At 41.3% G+C, this 17,557-nt stretch overlaps 1 long non-coding RNA gene across 1 annotated transcript in view; it reads left to right on the top strand.

The window, feature by feature from the left end:
- Positions 1–16,102, top strand: part of LOC311584485 — a 46,403-nt gene extending 30,301 nt beyond the window's left edge. The window contains exons 2-4 of the long non-coding RNA XR_014774906.1: positions 10,339–10,620; positions 11,186–11,259; positions 15,378–16,102. This is a non-coding gene — a long non-coding RNA (uncharacterized lncRNA). The remainder of the gene's footprint in view (positions 1–10,338; positions 10,621–11,185; positions 11,260–15,377) is intronic.
- Positions 16,103–17,557: the final 1,455 nt, after the last annotated feature.

The raw sequence follows: 17,557 nt of genomic DNA, 5'->3' as shown, positions 1-17,557 counted from the left end.
TAGGATAAACATTGAAATATTTAGGGATACAGCAGCATCATGTTGGCATCTAACTCCCAGACCATTACAAGCCACATTTACACACACTGAAGTACACAGCAATATATAATATTACTTTCCAAGACAAAGAGTGTAGCCTTTTTAATATGTTATACCATTTCTCTAGTATGTATGTTTCAGTGGCTTTTTTCCCTTCATATATGAGATTGTCACCTTTTCTCTCTTTACACTTTAAATTTTGATATAATTTCAATCCTGCCAAAATGTTGCAAGAATTGTAGGAAAACTTCCTAGGTATACTTAATTAGGTCTGCCCGTGTCTTTGTTTTAGCAGGTCTGTTGTATGCGTTTCCATAATGCTTTCAGTCATGTGGCAAGTGAAGCCAGCCAGGCTCACGAAGTTTCACATAGGAACGAGGTTACCTGTATTCATTCTGGTAAAGAAGCAAACAATTTATTTGTACTGCTCCGTGCACCGAAAACTTATTGGAAGCTGAATTCTACAGCAATAGATTAAGGAGCTTGCTTGGAAGAATTTGAACATGGCATGGTATCTGAGCTGTGACATAGTAGCTGGTGGTGGCTTTTAGCCAGGTTTACAGTCAGGAGAGAAGTCTGAAAAGTTTGAAAAATTGTGGAGGTTGGCCAGAAAAGGAACGGATTGAAGGTGATGAGTAAGGAAGTTGTGATTGTTAGAGGTGAGGATCTTTAAAGAGACACCAAACATACTGTACTGGGAAGATAGGAAACAAAGCCTTGAGGGGAACCTCATGTTTCCTCATTGGTTCCAGAGAGCACAAACCATAAAGTCAACTGCAAGACTTTCCCTTGAGAAGAGGGTCTAGTCTACTGTGGAGCTTTGTACACACAGAAGCACCCAGGGAAGTCTATTCCTGAGTTCAATCACCCAAACCTTCACAGACCAGGCTCTGATTGAAGAGGTCCAACTGCTGCTCAAGCAGGCACCAGGCTTTAGCATCATCCACGGGATGCTGGCTTTGCAGACATACTCCATCCAAGAGTTTGGGGCTGAAGAGTCATCACTCCCACAGGTAAACCCCAAGAAGGCAATGTGTGAAGCCTTCACCTTTGAGGGTGAAGATGAAGATGCCGTGGAGAGCAGGAGACTGGAGGTGTTGGGAAAGTGGAACAAAGCAAAAAGTTTGGAATTCCTAGGACCATGGGAACTTCGGGAGATGAATCAAATGCATCTTGCAGTATGAGATAACCATGAGCCTTTGGGACCAGGGGAAGAAAGTTATGGTTTCAACATAAAACAATCCCTCACGGCCTCCAGTGTAACACCCAGTTTTCCAGCTGTAGTCAGTGTTCTGGGAGTTTCTTTATGAAGTGAGATCTAGGTGGAGAAGGAGGGCAGATGCACCTAGGGCACCTAGGGCGGGTGTTTGGGATACATGGTTACCTGGCCCTTTCCTGTGTTGCCTTGTCTCTGAGTCCTAGCCACTATGATGTGAACTGTTCTCCTCCACCATGCCCCACTGTCACCATGGACTGAGTGCTCTCAAACAGTAAGCCAGAATAAGTCCTTCCTTAGCAACAAAGATGTTTGCATTTCCATGGTCTTTCCTAAATTGATAAGCATTATATTTTTGTTTCCTACTCAATAAATATAATGACTAATGAAAAGGATAAATGTATTTTAGTACTGCTTATTTCTAGAGTTCCTGTTGATGCTTGGTGATTAATGCTTAGCGTACATGTCATAGATTTTTGACAAACTATGAACATTTTAGAGATCATTTTAATTTAAAGCATAACTTTTATAATTCTGGCCATGGAGTATCGCTTTTCTTTTCATGAGAAGAAGTTCCTTGTGAGTGGAAGTCTGCTGTACAGACGCTTCGATGAAGAGTTTGGAGATGGAGAAAGACGAGTTCCATTACCACTGTTTCCGAGCCTCGTCCACGAGTCTTGAGTTGTTTTAGTTCCTCTTTTATCTTTCTTTGATTCTTTGACAGAATGCCAACTGCTGCAGGTTGCAGGCTTGCTAAATAAATGGCTAGGGTTGCACCCTATGTCAAACATTCAAGAGATGAGAACTTTAGTCACTTGCTGAAAAAGAGAAATAATTCTTTGACATCTTGTGCACAGTAGGTGCCTGAGCATCATTTAAAAGTAAATAGTTATATTCATGTTTAGTCAGGAGGTATGGAGTTTGGCTGTTTCAATGAGTTTGAGGACAGAGGGAGGCATTTGTCTGTTGAGGGAAACGCTGCCTTGAGACAAGGACATTTCCCTCTTTGTCCCTACAGCTGTGTTGTACTGTACACACATAGTGTTTCCAAGACAAGGTGTTAAGCAGAGGGAAATGAGGGAAATTTTAATTAAAGTGTAGAAGAGTTTGAAACTTACCACATACTACAGGTCAAATATTTTTTTGGTAGATGTTGCTTTGTACAATTTACAAGTTCTGTTGAAGTAACAAATGTACTTTTTCAATCATGTTCACCTGATAATTTTTACTTTATCTCTCTTCCCCAGCAAATTTAGTGCATTCATAAATTGTTAATTGGAAATGGCAATTTTATGGTTTATTTCTTATTTATCTTTTGTATATGTTTGTGGGCATGTGTGTGTGTGTGTGTGTGTGTGTGTGTGTGTGTTATATGTTTGTAGCCAGGCATGTGTGCCATGTGCATGTGTTGGGGGTCAGAGGACAATTATGGAAGTCAGCCCTTTCTCTCCACTTTCACATGGGTACTGCGCATTGAACTCAGGTCGTCAGGCTTGACATCAGGCATTTACCTGCTGAGCCATCTTGTCTACCCACTATTTTAGCAGTCTAACATGTAGCTGTTCTTACACAGTGGAAAAAAGACAGATGAGATGCCTGCATTTCTCTTGTTGTTTATGGGATCAGTAAATTAAATTCAGGTTCCACTAAAAGCCTGTACTTTAGAAGTCTTTGTTCTCCTGGATACTTCTAGAACATTTCTTAAAACAATGTCAAAGTCAAAACAATTATGAGAGAAGTCTCTTTTTGTAATTTCTGTTGTGAGACAATGTCTCAGAATATGTCCCTGGCTGGCCTGGAATTCTCTATGCAACAGACATGTTGACTTGACCTCAGAGATCCAACTGCCTCTACCTCCAAAGTGCTGGAAATAAAGGCATGCACCATAACACCCAGACTTTTTTTTTGTTGTTTTGTTTTTGTTTTTTGTTTTTTTTTAAGGAAAAAGTAAACATAAATGAATAGGGTTAATGGAAAACTTATTTAACCCCTTTATTGACCTGAATGTCACCAACTACTTTACACAGTTGCTTTATCTTTTTTCTAACACACACACACACACACACACACACACACACACACACACACACACAAGCGGTTGTTTACAGCTCAAATTTCCTCATTTCTAAATGTGATGATATTCATTTCTACTTGGGAAGGATAAAGACAATTGCAGCCAAAGAAGAAAACACATTCCACTGTAGGCATATGGGCATGTACTGGAAGTTGCATTAAATCCACCCCCAAAATGATGAGCTGGTGTCTGAGACCCTAGTACTTAACAAAATGACCTCAGTTGGAAATGAGCTCTGAAGAGATAGCCAAGTTGAGACAAAAGCTTAAGTGTGAATTCTAGTGCATCATTATTCAGGAATGAGCACCCAGCCACCAACAGGAGTGGAGGTGAGGAGTTGCCACTGGTGGACCAAAGCCAGGAGAGCTCCTGAAGGCTATCAGATCCAGTTTGTATTCCCCCTTTATACTCTAAAACCACAAGGTGGGGCCAAGGCGGGGTGAGAAAACCAAGCAATATTTTACAGAAAGGTGCATAGCAGTCAGCATGCTGTTAAGGGCAACAACCCAACCCACTGTCTCAGGTATTTCAGCAGATCATTTTTTCCCCCCAAGTAACAAGTAAAGTCATGCTTGGCAAACAGGTGGTACTAATGGTGCATTTTAGCAAATCAAGTATGCACCGTGGCGCACGTGCATATGTCAGAGGTGTCCATGCATGGAGGCCTAGAGAGGCCATTGAGTGAAGCTGTGGAGATGAAGCTTGGATTGATTTGGAGAGAACCCAAGATACTGGAGATGCCAGAAGTGTGGGATGCCTGCTGAGGACAGGGAGTGGAACCAACCCAAAAGAGAGACGTGTGTTGCGAGGAGTGGGAGAACTGAAGGGCCCTTTGACACCAGAGATGGAGATGCTGAGTTTGGAGTTTTCCCTGCTGGATCTTGGTCTTGCTTTGGTCCAGCATTTCCTCACTATACTCCCTTTCCTCTCTTTTGAAATCATAATGCATATACTATGGAGTTATTTGTTGGAAGTATGTGATCTGCCATTTGATTTTGATTTTATAGGGGGTCACATTTAAGAGATAGCCACAAGTCTCTGAAGAGACTGTACTACTGGACTTTTAAACAGGAAAAGACAATGGTGACTTTTGAGTTAGACTGAACGCATTTCTGCATTATGATATGGTTACAGGGCTATGAGGGCCAGGGAGTGGAATGTGGTGATTTGAATAAAATAGCCCCCATAGGCTCATAGGGAGTGGCACTATGGGGAGGTGTGGCTTTGTTGGATGAAATGTGTCCCTGGGGTGGACTTGGAATTTTCAAGTGCTCAAGCCAGGCCTAGTGTCTCTTTCTGCTACCTGCTGATCCAGATGTAGAACTCTCAGCTCCTTCTCCAGCATCATGTCTGCCTGTGTACTGCCTTACTCCCCACCATGATGATAATGGAGTAAACCTTTAACCTTAACCCTGATCCTAATACCTCAGGCTCTAAAACCCACACTTTATAAATGGGACCCCATGAAACTAAAAAGCTTCTGTAAGGCAAAGCACACTTTCTTTTCAAAAATTTTTAAATATTTTATTAATTTATTCATATTACATCTCAATTGCTATCCCATCCCTTGTATCCTCCCATTCCTCCCTCCCTCCCATTTTCCCCTACTCCCCTCCCCTATGACTGTGACTGAGAGGGACCTCCTTCCCCTGTATATGCTCATAGGGTATCAAGTCTCTTCTTGGTAGCCTGCTATCCTTCCTCTGAGAGCCACCAGGCCTTCCCATCCAGGGGACGTGGTCAAATATAGAACACCAGACTTTGTTTGAAAGTCAGTCCCTACTCTCCACTCAACTGTGAAGAATGTCCTGTGCATTGGCTAGATCTGGGTAGGGGTTCGAAGTTTACTGCATGTATTGTCCTTGGCTGGTGCCATAGTTTGAGCAGGACCCCTGGGCCCAGATCCTCCTGTCATTATGTTCTTCTTGTAGGTTTCTAGGACCCTCTGGATCCTTCTATTTCCCCATTCTCCCATGCTTCTCTCACCCAGAGTCCCAGTAGGATGAACGGACATTTTCACTATAACAAAGTGACAGTCTACAGACTGGGAAAAGATCTTCATTAACCCTACATTTGACAAAGTGCCCATATCCAAAATATATCAAGAAATTATACACCACCAAACCAAATAATCCAATTAAAAAATGGGGTACAGAACTAATCAGAATTCTCAACAGAGGAATATCAAGTGGCCGAAAAACACTTAAAGAAATGTTCAGTGTCTTTAGTCATCAGGGAAACACAAATCAAAACGATTCTGAGATTCCAACTTGCACAGGTCAGAATGGCTAAGATCAAAAACTCAAGGGACAGCACATGCTGGCAAGCATGCGGAGAAAGGGGAACACGTCTCCATTCCTGCTTGGAGTACAAACTTGTACAACCACTTTGGAAATCAATCTGTCGCTTTCTCAGAAAATTGAGAATAGTGATGCGTCAAGACCCAGCTATACTACTTTTGGGCATACACCTGAAAGATGCTCTACAATACAAGGACATTGGCTTAAATATATTCATAGCAGCTTTATTCATAATAGCCAGAATCTGGGAAAATGACTAGATGTCTATCACCTGAATAATAGATAAAGAAACTGTGTTACATTTACACAATGAAATAATACTCAGCTATTAAGAACAAGGGACAGTTGAAAAATTCAGGTAAATGGGTGAAACTAGAAAATATCATCCCGAATGACGTAAGCCAGACCCAGAATGACAGGTGTGGTATATACTCACCTGTATTTGTGGGGTGGGGGAGGTGGGGGTCGCTGCAGAAACTGATGCACCAACCAAGGACCTAGACCCCCTGCTCAGATGTAGTCAATAGGCAGCACAGTCTCCTTGTGGGTCCCATAATATAGGGAGTAGGGGCTGCCTCTGACATGGACTCTGTGCCCACTCAGTGATTGCTTTCCCTTAGCAGGGCAGCCCGAGGCCACAGAGGAAGGGGATACAGGCAGTCCAGAAGAGACTTGATAGATTGGGGTCAGATGCTAGGGGATGAGGGCTCCCCCTTTCTGAGGACTAGGGGAGGGGGGAGGTGAGGAGGGGGGTGGTGGGAGGTGGGAGGAGATAAAAAGGGAGGGAGCTACAATTGGGATGTGGAGTGAATAAATTATAAATAAACACATTAAAAAAGAAAACACAGAAATGTATTCTGTCCTAGTCCTGGAGGTTCTACGTCAGACGTATTTGTTTTTACAGTTCTCCATAACTGTGGGGCAGATTCCTTCTTTATGGTTTTCAGCTTTGAGTGATTTGTATTCTACAGGTACTCACATTGGTCTCTGCCTGTCAGTCTCATGGTTTCTCTGTTCTTGTAAGAACCGTTTTAATTCAAGCCGAGGTAATCCATGATAATCTTTTTATCTCAAGATCCTAAGCTTAATTACATCTGTAAATGCTCTTTCCCCAAATAAACTAACACTTACACATCAGGCATGTTATACTACACCTCTTTGGTGAAGCACAATTCAACTTTGTAGAATTCTATGTTGTGGTTTTGGGTTTTTTGGTTTTGTTTGTTTTGTTTTGGGTCTGGGTTTGTTTGTTTTTTTGAGACAGGGTTTCTCTTGTAGTTGTGGTTGTTGTGGATTTGCTTTGTAGACCAGGCTGGCCTCGAACTCACAGAGATCCAGCTGCCTCTGCCTCCTGAGTGCTGAAACTAAAGGCATGTGCCACCACGCCTAGCTCTGTCTTGTGTTTTTACAATACTGTGTGCTCCCTTTGCTTGTGGTAAACACACACCACTCATTTATAGCAACGAAGAAATACAGCCACAAGAAAACGGGTATGAGAAAGGGAGAGGACAATTAAAGGAGAGAAAATGACTTCTATATGCATTAACTTTCACTTCGAAAGCTTAACAAACACTGGTATTTGAGAGAAGTTTAAAACAAACAAAACTGAAAAGCTGGAGATGATTTGGCTAAGTACTTGAATAACTACACGTGTGTAAAGGATTTTAGGGCAGCTGCGATGACCTATTTTAATTCAAGATCTTTCAAGGGGCATTGTTCAGAGGAATAGAAAATACAGTCAGTGTCATTATTTTCAATAGACCCCCCCCTCCTTGCTCCTATTTCTAAGGCAAACAAAATACAACATTTTATACAAGACTGTCTTGAACCAGACATTGGCAAATCTTTTGAAGGAAGCAATATAATTGGGAGTCTTTGCATGTGAATGTTCCTGACAGGCTGAGTTCAGAGTGGTAAGCAATTGAAATGTTATTCTTAATAAGAAAGTTGGCATGTTCTTAAAAGTTTTTCACACCCTAACAGTTTAACAATAAGCATGAGCAGACAATTAAAAAAAAAAAAAGGAACACTTATAAACAATTAAAAAATTCCATCTCAACAATGAAAAAATAAATGAAAATTAAATGTTTGTCATCCAACTGACTAGGCAATGATAAAAAGAATGAAATTTGGTATTGTGAAATATTTGAATGAAAGGGAACTTTCATAATTGCTGATGGGATGTAAATTTGGTTGAATCTTCCAAATACCAATTTGGATTCCTCTACATAAACATATTTGAAGTGTGTATATCTTTGGACCCAACAACTCACTTTTGGGCAATGTTTGTTAGGGAAGCAAAAATACGTGTATCCAAAGATGTATGCACAAACAGGCCTGCTCTGAGATGCTTCTGCCATTTACATATTAGAAGCAATATATATGTGCAACACTAAAAAGTGTGCTAAATGATATACCCACATATCCAAGTCCATCTGGCATCCAAGAGCGATGGTGCAGCCCTTTATCTACCAACATGAACGTGGATTGCGTTAGTGGCACATAGCGGCATACTGATACATGAGAAAGGTCACAGGAAGATAGGTACGCTATCTTTGTGAATGGCATATTTGATTCACACATTTAATTCTGCTTTGTATTTTTCATGTTTGTACACAAAGATAAATATGAAGCATGAAACGGTATTACTTTATGATTGTATGTAACATTTCTAAAACCATAATATTAGAAAATTATTATAAATATATAAATCATGCTCTATTAAATGATCAGGATAGTTTATATGCAACTTTTGTGTTTGTTATTCTTCTTTAGCTATCAGTTAAGATTTTTGAACCACATGTAAAATCACCGAAGTGTTTTATTAGTCCTTTAACAGAGTCTTTTAAGAAGCCTCCATTGATGGGCATGGGGAGAGGTCTCTGTGGTTGAAAATGATCAGAAGTTATTAGAGGACCAGTGTTCAGACCCCGGAGCCTACATCAGGCAGCGTGCCAGGGCCTGCAACTCCAGCACGAAGGGACTCAAGGCACACACATCAGCAAAAACTTTAAAATAAATAAATAAAGCTTTCCATCATAAAAGCAATTAATATGTTAGGCAGTGCTTCACAGACACATTTGTGAGCTTTGGCTTAATAAATTTTGCATTGCGAGCATGCACAATAATAGGAAACACACTTGGGAAACAATTTTAGAGTAAAATCCTGTTCTTCGTTGCCAAAGGGAAGGTTCTGTAGCTAAAAACAAAGTCCAACAACACTTTCCCGTATGCTGCTGCAGGACAGCCATTTGTAATGTGCAATGGATCCATGCTTGGAGATTCAGAACACGGCTCTGATGAAGGGGAAATAGGCAGGTGTTAAAATACCGTGTGGATTTCCTGCTGTCGTTGCTAGTGTATGTTCTAGAAAATAACATGGCTGGGATGTTTATTCACATTCAGCCCAGTTCAGTATAGAGCTTCGAACCCTTAGAGGTCACTATGTTCAAATAGGAGATCCTTAGGCCAGTTATTAGCCTTCACGGGGTCAAGTCCTGACCTTGTCACTGAGCATTCTCCAGATTCGCACAGAAAAGACCCTGCCAGCAGCACTCAGAAACACCACACACACACTCTGGGAAGTGCTAAAATGAGTAATTACAGCTTGAAGGATTGGTGTGTGTGTGTGTGTGTGTGTGTGTGTGTGTGTGTGTGTGTGTGTGTGTATTAGAATATAATTAAAATGACCATGATAAAATATTCATTAGCTCACAAGCTTTTTAGCAATGAGAACATTTCTTATTTCATCTTTGTGCAATACATATGTGTTAAGTATAGTCACCATGATATATGATAGATCTCCAGCTTATTTGTGTTAGTTCAGGGTTCTCTAAAGGAACATGACTTATAGGTCATATATATATATATTTATATACACACATTACATGGATACACATATATGTATACATATACATATTTGATGAACAGCTCCCCTTTCTCACACACCCTTCAACTTCCTATACCATTCCTCAGCTGCTTTATGCTTTCAGCATTTCTAGATCCCACTCACAGTAGGATCGTGCAGTACTTGTTAACTGGTTCCTGAATTGTTACAGTCACAACGATACCCATCAGGTACATCATGTTGTTGCACATGGTGACATGTTTATCTTACACACTGCAGAACAGTATTCTCTTTCTGATGCTTTTAGCTACTGTAAATGCTTTCTTTGATTGATACTACACTTGAATTGCATGCAAAGCAGAATACTGCAGTTAAAAACCAGTGCTTTCTCAAAGGTAGCATGGACTCCATATTTCTCCCATTTTTGGTTGCACGTTGCTTCAAGAAAAGTCATACATTAGACATTACCAAAACATAGGCTTGCTCTCACTGTTTAGATATCTCAGTCTTTTACTGACTTTGAATTTGATGATTAAGTTAAAGTCTGTTACAACTGCTCCACATCCCGTATCTTCTATCTATTTATTTAAATAAATTATAAGCATTTTATTTTAAATATAAAATTTAAACATCTACAAGACAAAAATATAAAAAGGTCCCAACAGGCTCACAGTAAGGAGAAGCTCTGTCCCACTTTCTTTCCTATTCTCAGCGTGGACTCTGAGGATCCTGCCGTCCTTTGAACATTGCTAAATAACATTTGTTCACATCTGCACTATCTGTTATTGAGATACTGAGAATTTGCTCTCTTGTTCCAGCCCCATGTTGATCCCTAAAATTCATCATCTACTTTAACTTTTAGGTAAACAAAGTAAGCAACTGCATGATCTCACTTGTACAGAAACTAAGGCAGCTGATCTCATGGAGCAGAGAAGAGAAGTCTATGCACAAGGAACTGGCTGGGAGGCCCAGGGTCGGGTTGGGAGCTGCTGATCTAAAAGTGTGATTTGCATGGAAGCAATAAGGGGAAGATATATATTAGATATATATTATTGATGACTATGGCTAAAGTAGACGATACTCTTGAAGAATGCTAAGGCAGTGAGTTAGAAGCATTCTCACCATAAAGTGATAATTGTATAAGGTAATCATTTCAGCCGTTCCACAATGCATACATACTTCAAGACCTTATATAATACACGGTAAACATATGATTTTAATCTATCTATTTTAGCGTTAAATTAAAAGAAGAACACAAACTCCCCAATGTATGGATTATGAATGGAGGATTGTTGTGATTTTTGTTTATTTATTTTTGTTTTTGTTTTTTCCGTGCATGCACGAAACCTAAAGCAGTGATGGTTATTCAAGGAGTTTCTTTGGGGAGGGTGGGGGTGGTGGTGAAGATTCTATGCAAACTCAGGCGTGCTATTAGCTGAACTTTACCATGCACAACTGTGCATTATGCAGAGTTACCCCGAGGAACATCTATCCTGACTCCCTCGCTGATTTATCATTTCATTCAGTAATGCATGCAATATTTTATTCACTCTTCCCATGTACGGACTGAATGATGAATGCCGGGATGTGAAGATGAATGGCCTGTTTCTCCATATAAGCTCATGCCGTGGGTACATAGAGATGATTCTTCAGTTTATTAGGCTGTGTCTGGTCTATGCTAATGGCCCCGTTTTCCTACTGTGTTGCAGGCCACCCACCACCTGTGAAACAGGGTGCATCCTCTGTTCTTCCCAGGAACTCTCTGCAACAAGGGCATAGTGGGGTAGGTACCAGAATGAGAAAAACTGACCCCAAAGAAGCTTTTCCAGGTCTTTTATACAAAACGTTTCCTAGAAGTTGGTATATTCTGAACGCTCTCTCTCTGTTTTAGATTCCCAGTGTATTTGAAATGGTTTTAATCTGTTTGTTTCTCATTGACTCACATATGTTGCAGCACAGTGAGCTTTATGAGAGTAACCTAATGGTCAAGAAGATTTAGGGATTTCTATTATTTTTCTTATAGTCCTAACCCAATCATCCCTCCCACTTCTGCACTCCACCCAAGCCCGGAAATCCTACTGAATCTACACAGCACTGAGTTTAAACACAGTCTCGTTTAACACACACATGTGGGGAGTCTGAGGTCAAAGGTATATACATGGTCATGGCGGAGTTCCACATTCGCCCTTCCTGTTGAACGAAGCGTGTGAGAGAAGTGCTGGAGGCGGGTGCTTTTGTTTACTCAAACGTTGGCACGTGCATTTCCTGCTGGATCGTCCCTATATACAAGTGTGAACATGGAGACAGAGCGGGACACTCTTTCTCTTTGAAGAATATGCTAGCAAGGGTATCTTTGCTGGAACATGGCCTCTTGTAAAGAAAAAAAAAAAAAACCAAACGGTGCTGAATCAGACAAAGAAAGCAGTGATGGAAAAATCTCAGCACCCTTCGGCCCTCCCCTTCTTTCCATTCCCAAGAAATTAAAAAAAAAAAAAAAAACCAAACCACCGAGAATACGCAGCGCATTCCAAGAGAGTCGATCATCGCTGTGTTTAGCAGCCCTTCAGGCTTATAAAGAAGGAAGCCCGTGGAGCCTGCAGTCTCGGGTCTCTTTCCTTCCAATACTTCTGTTATTGCTATGGCCTGCACCATCATTATTATTGCAGGCATCTCACTGTGTTTTCAAACAAAAGCTTGGCTACCATTTCTGAAAATGTCACAAGAGCTAAGCTTCCTGTAAAACTTTAAGGAAACAGTTTAAAAACTAAAGCTGCACAGGTTCAATCTGAACTTCATTAATGGCTTCCTTGAAGCCAACCACGGTCTTGCGAGGCCCATTAGTGTGATGTGGAGCCTCTGAAGGCCCACATAGTTTCTTGGAGTCCAAAAAAGTCTGTCTCGAGCTGGCGTTGTTCCCTGGCCTGTGCAGTTTGAGGCCTTTGCTGGGTCCAGGTAAAATTCACATCTCGTTTCTTTCTCTTGATTCCATTAGTGAAGATGAAATCTAAGACAGTGCTAGGCTGCTTGGAGAAGCAGCAGCTAAATGGAGGGCTGAGAAAGCGTTCGTGCATTCAGCATTCCTTTAGCTGCCCTGCAGCATACTGGGCTATGAGACTTTAATTAATAATGCTATGCCATTTTGTGGCCAAATATACAGTAACTCTCTAGACACAAAGAACTCTTCAGGGGTGGGAGATTGTGTTCATATCTTTCCAGAGAGGAACATTTATGATGAGCTTTTGACCACTAGGCTTCACGATTAGAGTCTGTGATGAATGGACTCAGTTTTAAGTCACCTGTCTCCAGCTCTAAGAGCAGTGGCTTTCACCTAGCACAATGTTCCAAGAACTATCCTTGGCACTAGGATTGTGACAGTAAGCACAGGAGACAACATATCCCTACAAAGGACATACAGTAGAGTGCTGGAAGCAGAGACAGACCACAAACAAATATACATACTTTAAAAATGTTTCTAGCCACCCTTGAAACAACTAAAGCTATATAATAAGGCAGAGAAGATGATTATCCATCTGTCTATCTATCTATCTATCTATCTATCTATCTATCTATCTATCCTCCTTCTCCTCCTCCTTTCTTCTTCTTCTTCTCCTTCTTTTTCTTCTTCTTCTTCTTCTTCTTCTTCTTCTTCTTCTTCTTCTCTCTCTCTCTCTCTCTCTCTCTCTCTCTCTCTCTCTCTCTCTCTCTCGTGAGATTGGTAGGTGGTAGGTGGGGCAGTCATTTTAGGTTTTCTAATCAGGGGTGAACTTCTTTAGAGAGTGCCAGCATTTAGAAGTATCTAGATACAAAGAAAAATGAGCCTCTGGATATCTAGAAAAACTAATAGAAGACAAAGGGACAGTACTCAGCGGCTAGGATGGACCTTACATACTTGAAGAGAAAGAAAATTCACCATGTGGATGGATGTGGTTAAACAGGGAAGCGCAAGAAAGGGGAAACTGAGTTCTGCTCCACTCACACCTTCACGGGAAAACTGTGCCTCTTGCCTCTTGCCTTTGGGGCTATTCACATGTTCATCTTTGGCCATGGCAAAGTGGGCAGAAGTAATAGCGTATTGCTCTGAGTGGAGGCTTTAAAAGTTTTGCCTCATGACCATGTCAGACTGGGCAGCTGTTAGGAATGGCTGGCTGAAACAGATCCACCGAGCAACTCTCACACCCGGGAGAGTGAAGATCTGATGTCGCTGGCCTTGTGGGTCTCTAACACAGCATGATTGTGATAGTGCTGAGCCAGTACAGGGGCCTGGTATCATAGGGTCTTGCTGGCCCTGTTAAAAAATGTGGTGATCTTCTTTTTCATAAAAGACGTATTTTTAATTATCTGTATATTGTCTCCATGAGTGTATTCTATGTGCAAGTGCTGATAGAGAGGGGTTGATCTCCTAAAACTGGAGTTACAGGATTTTTTAGGTGCCCAGTGTGGGTGCTGGAGGCTGAAACCCTGGCTGTCTCCAGGGAAACTGACCAGGGCACATGGCTTTCCATCTAGGTGCTAGGGCATTCCAGACTCCCAGATAGAGTGGGTGGAAGGTGGATCCTTTATTTCATCTTGTCCTTCATTTCCAAAAATGCACAGAGGAGAGGCAAAGGAAGAGGCCACTCTCAGCTTGGGATGAAGCCATGCAATTTGGAATTGTATTTTGATTCCTATTTGAGTCACTTACCAGGGACAAAGTGGCCTTATACAAACTGGTGGTAGACTCTGCCTGTGCTATTTGTCATGTGGTAAAGAGTCCTCCCACCCCATTCATTTTGTGGAGTTTGTATCATCCCAAGGATGTATGAACCAATAGTTGTCCAGTTCAAGCCATGACTTTGAGAGCCAAAAGGCTTCTCTGGGGCTTCCACTTTCTTCAGGAAGCTGGGAGTACAGCTAATGTATCTCACCCTGGCTTTATCTCTGCGATGTGAACAGTTTAACACAAGTTTTAAATGAGTTGTTATTTCTTGGCTGCATGGTTATTTAATCTTTCTCTGCACTGATATTTTTATAGCATTTTATGAGCAGTGAGCTTTGAACTTGAAGGAGAATGTGTACATACAAACAGATGACATGGACCGTTATTGACCAGAAGCTTTGGTGGTATTCTCAAAGAGAGATTTGAGATTCAAGAATGGGCCCAAGTATCATTGGCCTCAATAATAAAGGCATCCTTCTTTCAGTCAGCTAAGGGATGTAAGTCTTGAGGCCCTAGGTATCATTAACTCCCCAGGCCCCTTGTGAGACAAAGTAAAAGCTGTGACAACTCTCTCTGCTCAGGGACTCACCTCAGACCCCATCATTCAACTCCTGCTGACTCGCAGCTTTATTTTAGTCTTTGAATTTCTCATTTTACACTTCTCTGGCTTACAACCTGCAAACTGTCTCAGAGGATGCCACCATGTCAACAACAGGTAGCTTTCACTTGAGTCATCTTTGCACCAGAATGAAAAGATGAAATGAAATGATGGGGGATGATCTAAAAAAGGCACTAGAGTGAGGGTGAGAAGCTGAAGCCATGGTGAGTAACTTTGAGATCACTTCCAAGACTTGAACCCAGAAGCACAGAGGGCAAGTGTCTAGGGAAGCTGACCATGGAGGAGAGAGGGAGAGAGAGATATGGTCATGTAATAGAAGTTTCAGGAGTTTTAGAAACAAGAATTTCAGGTCTGTCTTCCTTCTACTAATTTTATGACTCCATTCTTTCCATCCAAGCTAAAAAGTGCATGATGCTGCCGGTCAAAATGAGTTACTTTTCTTTTCACTTATTACCTAGTTTGGATTGATAGACATCCATACCTGGCTTGGGATTTCTGGTCATTTAGTTGTGACCATGGACCCTTCCTTTCTCGAGCCTCTTGAGCTATAAACTTCTGTTTTGTGTTTTTCATTTCTCCTCAATAGACTTCATCAGATGGCATCTTCTGACCTCCAGCTCTCTTACCTGACCTCCAGAGCCTTCTTCATCAGGCAGGGTGCCTTTTCTTTCCTGAGTCTTTTCTTCGAAAGTGATTCAATGGATGGAGAAGCTTCAAATGCTTATGTATTTGCTGCTTTTAGAAATTGAAGAAGTGCCCAGCTGTGGAGTTAGTGCTTTTCAATCCTATTAAAATTACAAACACTAAAATATACAAACTTGAGATAGCAAAGATTGTTGTGACACTAGAAAAAAGTAAACAGTGCATTTGAAGATATCGCTGGAAAACTTGGGGTAAACATCTTGTTGTGTAATGGATTCCTCAAAGGCACTTCATCCACATTCCATGTAATGATAATTAATGGATTCTCAAAATCTAAGGGCCAGACAAGCATAATAAACTCTTGATTGACATTCTCCCATGCTTCTCTCATCTAGAGTCCCAATAGGATGTCAAAGTTGAAGGGTCCAGAGGGTCCTAGAAACCTACAAGAAGAACATTATGATAGGCAGATTTGGGCCCAGGGGTCCTGCTGAAACTATGGCACCAGCCAAGGACAATACGTGCAGTAAACTTCAAACCCCTACCCAGATCTAGCCAATGGACAGGACATTCTCCACAGTTGAGTGGAGAGTGGGGTCACACATACTGTGGTGCCTCATATTTGACCAAGTCCCCTGAATGGGGAGACCTGGTGGCACTCAGAGGAAGGATAGCAGGCTACCGAGAAGAGACTTGATATCCTATGAGCATATACAGGGGGAGGAAGTCCCCCTCAGTCACAGTCATAGGGAAGGGGAGTAAGAGGAAAATGGGAGGGAGGGAGGAATGGGAGGATACAAGGGAGGGGATAACCATTGAGATGTAATATGAATAAATTAATAAAATTAATAAAAAAATCTTGATTGGCATTCTAGATTTTATCCTGACTTTATTAGTTACCTTGACACTTCATTTTCACTGTTTGGGTTTCTCGGCTTAGACTTTTTAAAGGCCTCACAAACACAAAGACATACTGAGCACAAAGACACAACTCACTCCTTGTATACCATAGACAAGGCAACTTGGCAATTTTGTGTGAGCGTCCTACATTTTGAGTTTATATTAAAGATTTCAAGTTCCTGGGCTGCCATGTGGGACTGCGAACCAAGAGAAGGTATTTGGTAACCTAGATGAAGCTGAAAGCTGAAAGGGGTGAGTTGGGGAGATCAGTATTAGCATTAATTATTTTATTGACATGTTTGAACAAAAATATTTCCTTCAGAACACTCTGTTCAGCAGAATTGAGTTGAAGATTGTTGACCAAAGCGGCCAATTAGTCGCTATTCAAGACTGGGGAAGTGTTGGTTTCTCTAAGAATGTATTTTGTCTTGAGTGTTTAAATGAGCCTGGCCTCCCTGACAGATGTGAAAGGCAAGGGACCAGTCATCAGCTTCTGCAGACTGCTAGGACCTATGGCCGATTCAGCATCTGCATCAGACACTGCCATGGTCCATTCGAGACTCAGACCCACTCCTGTTAGAGGACTCAAGACTGTGTGGCACAGGTCACAGACTCAACCACCCAACTCTCAGCTTTGTCTGTGTTTGGGCATTGTCCCAGAGCATGTGAAGTCTACAAAGTAACTCGTTCTTATGTAAGAATTCTCATTTTATGTCCGGCGTCTTCTCTTTCTATTTTGTTCTTCCTTCCCTTCCTTCTCCGCCTTTGAATTTAATCTTATTTTCCTTTTTAAAGTATTTAAACTGATTTCACTCTCGTGTTCAAAGTAAAGAATAAATAAGGACCTATTTTATAGATAGAATAACGAACTAGGAAATCCTCTATGATGTAGAATGTAAGAATGAGAAGACAAACTAGAGAAAAATGTTTCTATATTCTAGTTTTGCTCCTAATAAGTAAAACCCTCTTACTCCTCAGATTTATTTCTCCTTTATAATCAAAAGCAGAATTTCTCTGCAAAGTGTCTGTTGGGGCTCTGTGTTTAATTAGCTAATTATACACACACAGTCACACACACAGACACACACACAGACACACACACAGACACACACACAGACACAGACACACACACACACACACACACACACACACACACACACACACACACACACATTAGAGATGGCCAGAAACCTCCCTCTTTATGTGGATGTCTCCTTTCTCTTT

Source organism: Acomys minous, assembly GCF_964271855.1.
Source record: "Acomys minous genome assembly, chromosome: 15".
Lineage (NCBI taxonomy): Eukaryota > Metazoa > Chordata > Mammalia > Rodentia > Muridae > Acomys > Acomys minous.
The sequence above is the reverse complement of the archived record's forward strand: the minus strand, read 5'-3'. Positions and strand labels throughout refer to the sequence as shown.